Consider the following 9,152-nt stretch of genomic DNA (forward strand, 5'->3'; position numbering starts at 1 on the left):
AGTCAAAGATAGTGGATGACCATCAATAGTTAAAACTATCGATGGTTATCCATCACATAGTTTATGAATATCGATGGCTTGTTGCATTATCACCATCAATGTCAACCATCAATGGTAACTGCACCAATGGCCATCCCTAATCATCTGCTAGTATACTGTGGCCGAGGGTAAATTTTTTTTATTAGTAATCTTTAGTTAAACATATTTGTATTTGTTTAATGTGAGTGTCTGCTGTCTGTAATAATTTGGAGGATACTATACTGTATGGAAAACAGCACAGCCGTGCAGACAGTGCAGTGGTCACACTAAAATAACATCTAATGCACCAAAAAGCAGACTTAGGATCATATTCTCCATTGCCCCAGCAAGAAATATAGGCTTAATGATGAATTCACCTCCTATTTATCATGTATTGTATATTGAGTGAGGAGAAAAGAAATATCACAGCGAATATATAGTTGTAAACAAGAAACCCCATACTGCAGGCAGGAATGTTAAGTATCAATACATGCACGATTTCCCAAAATGTATTGTTCATAATGTTATGTAGTTTGAACAACAAGCAATTAATCATATATACGCCCAAATGTGGGGCTAGACCGGTCTGTGGGATCTCTAGAGATTTGGAATGGAACAGATCCACCTGAGAGCTCCCTGAAAACTTTGTAATGGCGGAACCTCAACACAAAATAACATGAGGGGGGGCATCTTTCCAAAGAACCATGAGCCTCGTACTTTTAGCGGCATATTTATTAAGCAAACCCATGTGGAAATGTTTGTTACTGTATGTATAAGGACAGAATTAGAATTTCACAAAACAGCACAATATGTTGTTCACCAGCCATTGTAAGAGCCTTTCCTAGAGCTTTCTACGGATGCTGTGCGAACAGGGCCTGATTAACCAATAGGCTGCGTAGGCTGCAGCCTGTGGCACTGGGTGCCAGGCGGGTGGGGGGTGTAGCACTGGCATAATAGATTGCGCTGGGACAGTAACGCTTCCTGGTGTGGATGGAGTAGGGGGAAAATCCTATGAGATCTCCCCCAGAGAACTGTGGAGGCAGCTGGTGTCACCAAGCCAGTAATCATCAGGAAGAGGTGCCCATACACCGCACAATTGCTGGGTGCGATGCGCAGTCCCGTCACACATCTCATTGCACAGCGTAAAAAAAAAAATGTGCTGGACATACCTTTGTACTAGATCTCATCTCATTGCATTGCAAAACCTATGCGATGCGATGCAATCTAGTCCAAATTGTATACAATCATCGCACCGTGTATGGGCACCTTAGGAGCCACTGCTGGCTGCACCCCCGAGGCTGTGATTAATGCCACTACCGCTGTTGCCAGCACTGCAGTAAGTGGAAAAATGAATGTCTATTCTCTATTCTCTGAGTAATGAGCCTATTATACCCCTTTCACACTTATTAACAGTTATTTATTTATTAACAGTTCCTTATATAGCGCATACATATTACGCAGCACTTGCAAAAATATCCCGGGTTTTTGCACATGGGCGCGCATCAACCCAGGATTTAGCTCAGTGTGAAAGGGTCTTGAAAGAATATCCCGGGATGAACATCCCAGGATTTCTACCCAGGTCCTGACCTGGGTAGATTCCGGAATCGACCTGTGATGCGGTCAGTGTGAATGGTCCCGTACCCGGGATTGGGTAGACAGTACTTTAAAAAAGCTGCTGTTTGGAGCTTTCTTGGGCTCGCAAATGCTGATGTCATCTTTCAGAGCCCTGGAGTCCATTTCTAATGACATGCATATGTATTTGCAGGGATTTCCCGGGATCAGTGTGAATGGGGCTTCCCGGGTCGATCCCAGCTCTGAGTGCAGTGTGAAAGGGTACATTCCCGGGTAGATTTTTTTTTACTGAATGAAAATTGGAGATGGGGAAGCTGTTTTAGCATAAGGCAGCTGGAACCCTGCGAGATGCAGCAATAATGTTCATTTTCAGAGGCGTCTATAATAAATATGCCTCATACTTCCCTAGGGTGCAGGATGACGCTCCGCCAGTGTGGATCCCGACTGCCGGTGCTCCGACAGGGGGGATCCTGACTCACAGGGGCTATTCACCCTTCTGGGGGTCCACGACTTACATAGACGGAGAATAGAACCTGTGGAGAGCACAGGGTCTTCTTTGCGCTTGCTCCCCTGTCAGAGCACCTGCAGTCGGGATCCCAATGTCGGGATACTGACTGTCGGGATCCCCATACTACACTCCTTCCCTAAACCCTGCCAGTGGTCTTACCCCATCTGTAGAGACATTACACTTATCTGACATATCAGAGGGGCTGACTTCTGCTTCTGGGGACCTTGCGGTATTGTACACAACATTCCAGACTGGTGATATAAACAGCAACATGTAACACGGACATAGCTGTCTGTTGCGCAACCAGAGATGCCAAGGTTCACTCCCAAGTGGTAGAAATGGCGGCTGCCTTAGGCAATACATTGTGCCATGTGTCCCAGCCAAGAATACATTCTAGAGACCTATTAAAAGGTTATTTATCCATAAAGCATGGTGGGGTGATGTGTGTCAGTGACTGCACTTGTAATTGGTTTAGATAATGAGGTGGAGGAATCCTCAGAAGATTAACACAACAAAGCAGACACTCCTAAGTTTAGAAGCCTGCAGGATGCCTGAGGTAATCTCTCGCCCTCTCAGCTGGGATCCCCACCCACTGCGCCGTGCACTGTACGCCCCACAGGGAGGCTCATTGTAGGAAATGTCACCCTCCGCTAGCTCTGAGAGAATATTCCCCGGTCCTGGCACTTCAGTAACAGGTGTAATTATATCATAATAATAATAATTAGCAGCTGTCTCGTTATCTATCGCCCACAGCAGCTGGAAGCATTTTACATCTCAATGACCGGTCCATTTTAGGTGCATTGTCCTATGGCAGGGATGGGGAACCTTGGCACCCCAACTGTTGTTGAACTAAACATCCCAGCACGCTTTGCAACAGTTTTAGCATGGCCAAATAGCAAAATTGTAGCACTGCATGCTGGGTTGTGTAGTTCAACAACATCTGGAGGACCAAAGGTTCCCCATCCCTGTCCTATGGTCACAGTAACATCTGCATGTCTGTGAGTAATGGGCCCCATACATCAGCAATCACAATTTATGGATTTCCAGATACAGGGATTTTTTGGCCAGATAAATGGATTTTACAATCTATCTGACTTTGCCCACACATTACAGATTTATTTCAGTGATCGGCAGATTTTTCCATCTAAAGATTGCATCTTCATATCTGAAAATTGCCCAATCGATTGTCATTTCAGCTGTTCATAATGTAAATAGATGAAGAAGATGAATTGGGAATGCCCACACATATAAAAAAGATCTGCAGATAATACCAGATTATTAAACATGTTTAAAAACCTGATTAAGCAATCGATTGGCGATTTTGATTGGGATTGCCAAAAGGGAGAGCCCACACATCTAAAATTAATTGTGGCAATCATCTCCATATCTGAAAATTGTCACAATTAATTGCTGATGTCTGGGGCCCTTTACTGTAGGAAGTGGGCAGGGCCAGATAGCAATGGGGCAGGTGGAGCTGTAGATCCAGGCCTCCACATAGGAATAGGCCAATCACCATGACAGCACAATGATGGCCGCCGCAACGTTGGCCATTGGTCAGAAATAAAACATAACTATTTTCCTCAAAACATTATGATTTTGTCTACTTTTATCTGTTTAGGGAGACATTGGTGCTGATAGCGTAGGGTAGGGGTATTCAACTTGTTTCCATCCAAGTGCTGTGGAACTACACATCCCAGCATGCCCTGAAACAGTTTTAATATGTTGTAAAGTTAAATACTTCTGGTTGCACATTTGGCACTGGCCACACCCACACCCTGGCCACACACATTAGTCACGCCCACATTGCACTGGCCACACCCACACCCTGGCCATACACATTAGTCACACCCACATTGCACTGACCACACCCTGGCCACACACATTAGTCACACCCACATTGCACTGGTTACACCCACACCCTGGCCATACACATTAGTCACACCCACATTGCACTGACCACTCCCACATAACACTAGTCATTCCCACATAGCATTGGTCACACCCACACAGCACTGGTCACACCCACATGGCACTGGTCACACCCACACAGCACTAGTTAAACCCACATGGCACTGGCCACCCCACACAACATCAGTCACACCCACATTGCACTGACCACCCCCACAAAACCCTAGTCATGCCCACATAGCATTGGTCACACCCACATGGCACTGGCCACCCCACACAACACTAGTCATCCCCACATGGCACTGGTCACACCCACACAGCACTAGTCACACCCACATTGCACTGGCCACCCCCACACAACACTAGTCATGCCCACATAGCATTGGTCACACCTACATAGAACTGGTCACACAAAATCTAAATACCCCCTATATGTAACAGCTTTAGAATGCATTGCATTCCGGAACTTGGCCCCAACAGCTAAAACCTACTGAAGATGGCATCAACCCATTGTAGCCTATGGGCTACTTTAACGCAGAGTTTCCCGGAGAGTACTCATTTTTCTATATACCCAGGCTCCTCTCTCTCTCTCTCTCTCTCTCTCTCTATATATATATATATTGGCCCATCAATAACACTGGTCGCACATGGATGGGAACGCTGTTGTATCCTCTGGTGCTGCAGGCGGTCGCCTCAGTCACGGCAGACAGATGCTGGTACGGAAAGGATGGGATTTGCAGCACAATGACACCGATGTGTCCATCTCTGAATCACGCCGTGCATGTACCCGTAGCACTATTTAGTGAGTGTGTGCCAGACCCCCTCGCCCTCTGATGTGCGTGTCTGCCACCGCTTCATGTATTTATTCCCTCTGCCCACAGTCACATTAATGAAACAGGAAGAAAACCTGGAGCGACAATTACCAGTAACACCTGCAAATGTGTCTCTCATTACAGCCCCTATTTCCATCTATTCATTAGTATCCAGGAGAAGAATTATCCGTAACCAGGGAACATACGCGCCCGTCTGCGTGACTAAGAACGCCGGCCGGTAACTTATTACACAGTAACCAAATGATGCACGTGTTATTATGGCGCAATCGCCATAAACAATGTTCCACAAAATGTTCCCTTTTTGATGGGGAAAATCAGACAATCTTTATTATTAAAAAATGACATACAATTTATCTAATAAAATATGATGAAACATACAGTGCTCCTCTCTGTGATTCGGCTGGTCACTGACTGGAAAACAAAAAGTTCTCACCCTGTAGATGTAGTGCGGTGGATTTATGCTTTCAAAGCAACACGGGCCGAGCCGGAATTGCCCCGCACCACCGCAGTAAATTTGGATCTTTGGGCCTTATTCTAGTTCAAAGAACAAGGGTATGCAGGGTGGGGGTAGCTTAATACCACCTACCAACCTGCAAATTCCGTCACTTAAATATTGTTGGAATGAGAATTTAAATAAAAAACAATTTTTTATGAATAAATGACCACTGCTGCTGCAAGTGCACTGGTGGGTCTGCCAGGACCTACACAAAGGGTTTGGAAAAAATGGAAGAAAACTATATTTATAAAGTTTATAAAGAGTATAATGATACAATTAATAAAAACAAAACATACACATAAAATGCAATGGTAGCAAAACAGTAACAATCTAATATAGCACGTTGGGAAAAACTAGTCCATAGGATCATTTAAATTATGCAGTGGGAAATAGATAGTCAAAAATAGGTGTTTTGTGTACACACGGGGGAGATATATTTCTAGCAATATATTGCTTGCAATATATTGCTGAGTAATATATTGCTCAGTGTACTTGCAATATATCTCCGCAATATATTTCTCAGCAATATATTGCTCAGTTTCCAGTTTTTCAGATGGACCAGCAATTTCCCCTGAAAATTGCTAGCAATTTTGACTAGATTTTTTTTACCCTCTATTTAAATTCATTTATGATTGACATGGGTTGTGGGAAGTCCTTCTGGAAGGGAATAAAAGTGTATATGGTGTATATACAGATGTAGCAGGGGTCATCTTTGTAGGGGCAGGATAATCTAGCGGCAGCAGCCGCTAGTGCCCCGCTCCTGCCAGGGGTGTGGGGGCACAAGACGGCCGTGCGGCCCCTGCCACCCCGACACCAATGCCCCCTTCATTTATATTGAGCCCACATACTATTGGTGTGGGGCAGCATGGTAATGCTCATGCTGCCCACCGATGGTGCAAATCACCATCGATGGGCAGCATGAACATAATCATGCTGCCCGACACCAATGCCCCCTTCATTTTTTTTCATGTCACATACTATTGGTGTGGGGCAGCATGGTAATGCTCATGCTGCCCACCGATGGTGCAAATCACCATCGATGGGCAGCATGAACATAATCATGCTGCCCAACACCAATGCCCTCTAAAGACAGCCTATGCACTGACTAGTGCGGCTGTGGGGCGCGCAGGAGGTGTGGATGCTGGCACAGTGGGGGGGAGATTTGCGCAGCAGCTTCTGTGCTGTATGCGCTGGCATTGACGGAGGAGGAAGCAGGGGGGGGCGTGTGTCACGCTGTGACAGGGCGGGTGGGCGGGGCCTGCCCGGCATGTCACGCTGTGACAGGGCGGGTAGGCGGGTCCCGGGCCGGCATGTCACGCTGTGACAGAGCAGGTGGGCGGGTCCCGGGCCGGAATGTCACGCTGTGACAGGACGGGTGGGCGGGTCCCGGCCAGCGCTGGAGGGTAGATATCGCTGGTCTCTGGTGCACAGTGCTTTGTGCACCAGCGACCAGCAATTTTTAGGCAGAATCGGAGGAGCAAGCTCCTGCGACCAGCGACCATGAAGGGCTGGCCGCGGGAGCGCGCTCCCAGCCATTTATCGCTGACTGCACATTAAATCACTGGCAATATGGTCACTGAGCGACCATTTTGCCAGCGATTTCATGCCTAATTGCAGCAGTGTGTACACAGCATTAGTAATAAAATTGCCAAGCTGATTAGAAGCATGGATAGGCAGGAATTGCCAAGCAGCCCTGTATTAATGGAGAACAATTTGTTTGTATTAGAAATTCTGTTACATCCGGCCAAATTATCATGTAAGCAGTCCACTCAGAAAAGAGTCTGTGGGCCCGTCGGTGCAAGTTGAATACAGCGCAGTATATAAAAGGTGTTAGGATATCTGGTACTTATGTAGTATCTGGGCGCCCGATTTTTTGATTGTATGCCTTAAGTTAAGGCATACAATCAGATGCGATGCGATATTGCATCGCATCGCATGCGACCATCGGATGCGATGCGATGCCCCGATTTTTCCATAGGAATTAATGTTAAAATGGACTGAGTCCATTTTAACATGGAATTCAATGGGAAAAAGGGGTCCTTTTCATACCCCTACTATCCAAGTGGGCATGGAGTTGGATATAAACCTGTGGCAAGCGTAGCGAGCCACCGAGCCCGAAGCGTGGCGAGCGAAGCGAGCCCCGCGAGGGGACGGTATTCTGTGTCCGCTCGCCACAGGTTTATATCCAACTCCATGCCCACTTGGATAGTAGGGGTATGAAAAGGACCCCTTTTTCCCATTGAATTCCATGTTAAAATGGACTCAGTCCATTTTAACATTGATTCCTATGGAAAAATCGGGTCATCGCATCGCATCGCATCCGATGGTCGCATGCGATGCGATGCGATGCGCCCGATCCGACCCGATTTCTAAATCGGGCGCCCAGATACTACATAAGTACCGGATATCTCACCCTCCGGTAAAGGTTGTTGGATGCAGAGCTGCAGGGGAGCCCCGTGTATGGAGGGCTCGACCCCAGTACGGTGGATGCTGTAGAGATCCCAGCTGTATGTGCCTGAGGCAGGTGGACAGCGTTCAGGCGACATTGTTGTACTGCTGGCGGCGGTGAGTGAAGAATGAATAGCCGGCAGGGCGGCTGCACGTGGAGAGGGATGAGGTGGCAAATCAGCTGTTGGATCCAGTGAGACCCAGGAGTAGCAACGTGTGGCAGAAGTTACATCAACGCGTTTCGTTTCCGTAGCAACCGGAAACTTTCAGGAGTAGCAACGTGTGGCAGAAGTTACGTCAACGCGTTTCGTTTCCGTAGCAACCGGAAACTTTTTCTTGAAAAAGTTTCCGGTTGCTACGGAAACGAAACGCGTTCACATAACTTCTGCCGCACGTTGCTACTCCTGGGTCTCACTGGATCCAACAGCATTTGCCGCCTCATCCCTCTCCACAGGCAGCCGCAAAGCCGCCCAGCCGCCTATTCATTCTTCACTCATCGCTGTGGGCAACCATCTCAACCATCGTGGGCAACCATCCCCCCCCCTCCCCCCCCCGCATGTCCCCAGTGGCAGAAGCTTTAAATTGCCGTGATTTGCTGCTTTTCTGTGCAACTTCAGGCAGTGGTGCAAGTATAATTTTTTTCTTGGTGGTATTGACAGCCTCCACCAAAAATGGGTGTGGCCATGTGCACTTTATGAGGAGAGAGTGGGGGCCTTGAAAAAGGTCTGGAGTCAGACCGAAACGTCGGCCCTTGGCCCACTGTCTTGCACTATTTGCACTTTACTGTTGGGATGATGAAATAAATATATCTGCTTAAGAAGAAGACTGGTGAGTGTCCTCTATGCCTTGTACAATGTTATTGTTACTGGACTGGTCCGGATAACTGAGTTTGGCACCCCAGCAGTTGCTTGAACCCTTTGGAGGAGAGTGTGATCCGAATTCTTGGATATATATATATATATACTGTATATCCCCTGCAGTTACCCATTGACCAAGTTTATTCTGCCTTTACTCTGTGTTTTGACAGTGTAATATTCTCCCATGCAGTTTGCGGCCAATTATGACAAGTGCAAGGGGGCCCCCCTGTCTAAAGTACCCCGGGCCCCCCGAAGGCTTAATCTGGCACTGGGTATGGGAAATGTTGGGAGGTATGGATCATGTTGGGAGGTATACACCTGGGCACCAGGTAAGTCAGAAGCAAATTATTTAGAACAAAATCCAGACAAATATTTTCATCTTGTGCTCTATATAATGTCCGCAGGTTCCCTATAACATTTAATGATGTTTGAATGTTGACTTCCTAATCTACAGTACTTGCTCTGTGCCTGTTTCTGTGCGCCGGCCCTTTAAGAGTCCTGAGTCTGCTGCC

This window comes from Crinia signifera, chromosome 9 (genome assembly GCF_055691185.1).
Source record: "Crinia signifera chromosome 9, ASM5569118v1, whole genome shotgun sequence".
NCBI classification, from domain to species: Eukaryota; Metazoa; Chordata; class Amphibia; order Anura; family Myobatrachidae; genus Crinia; species Crinia signifera.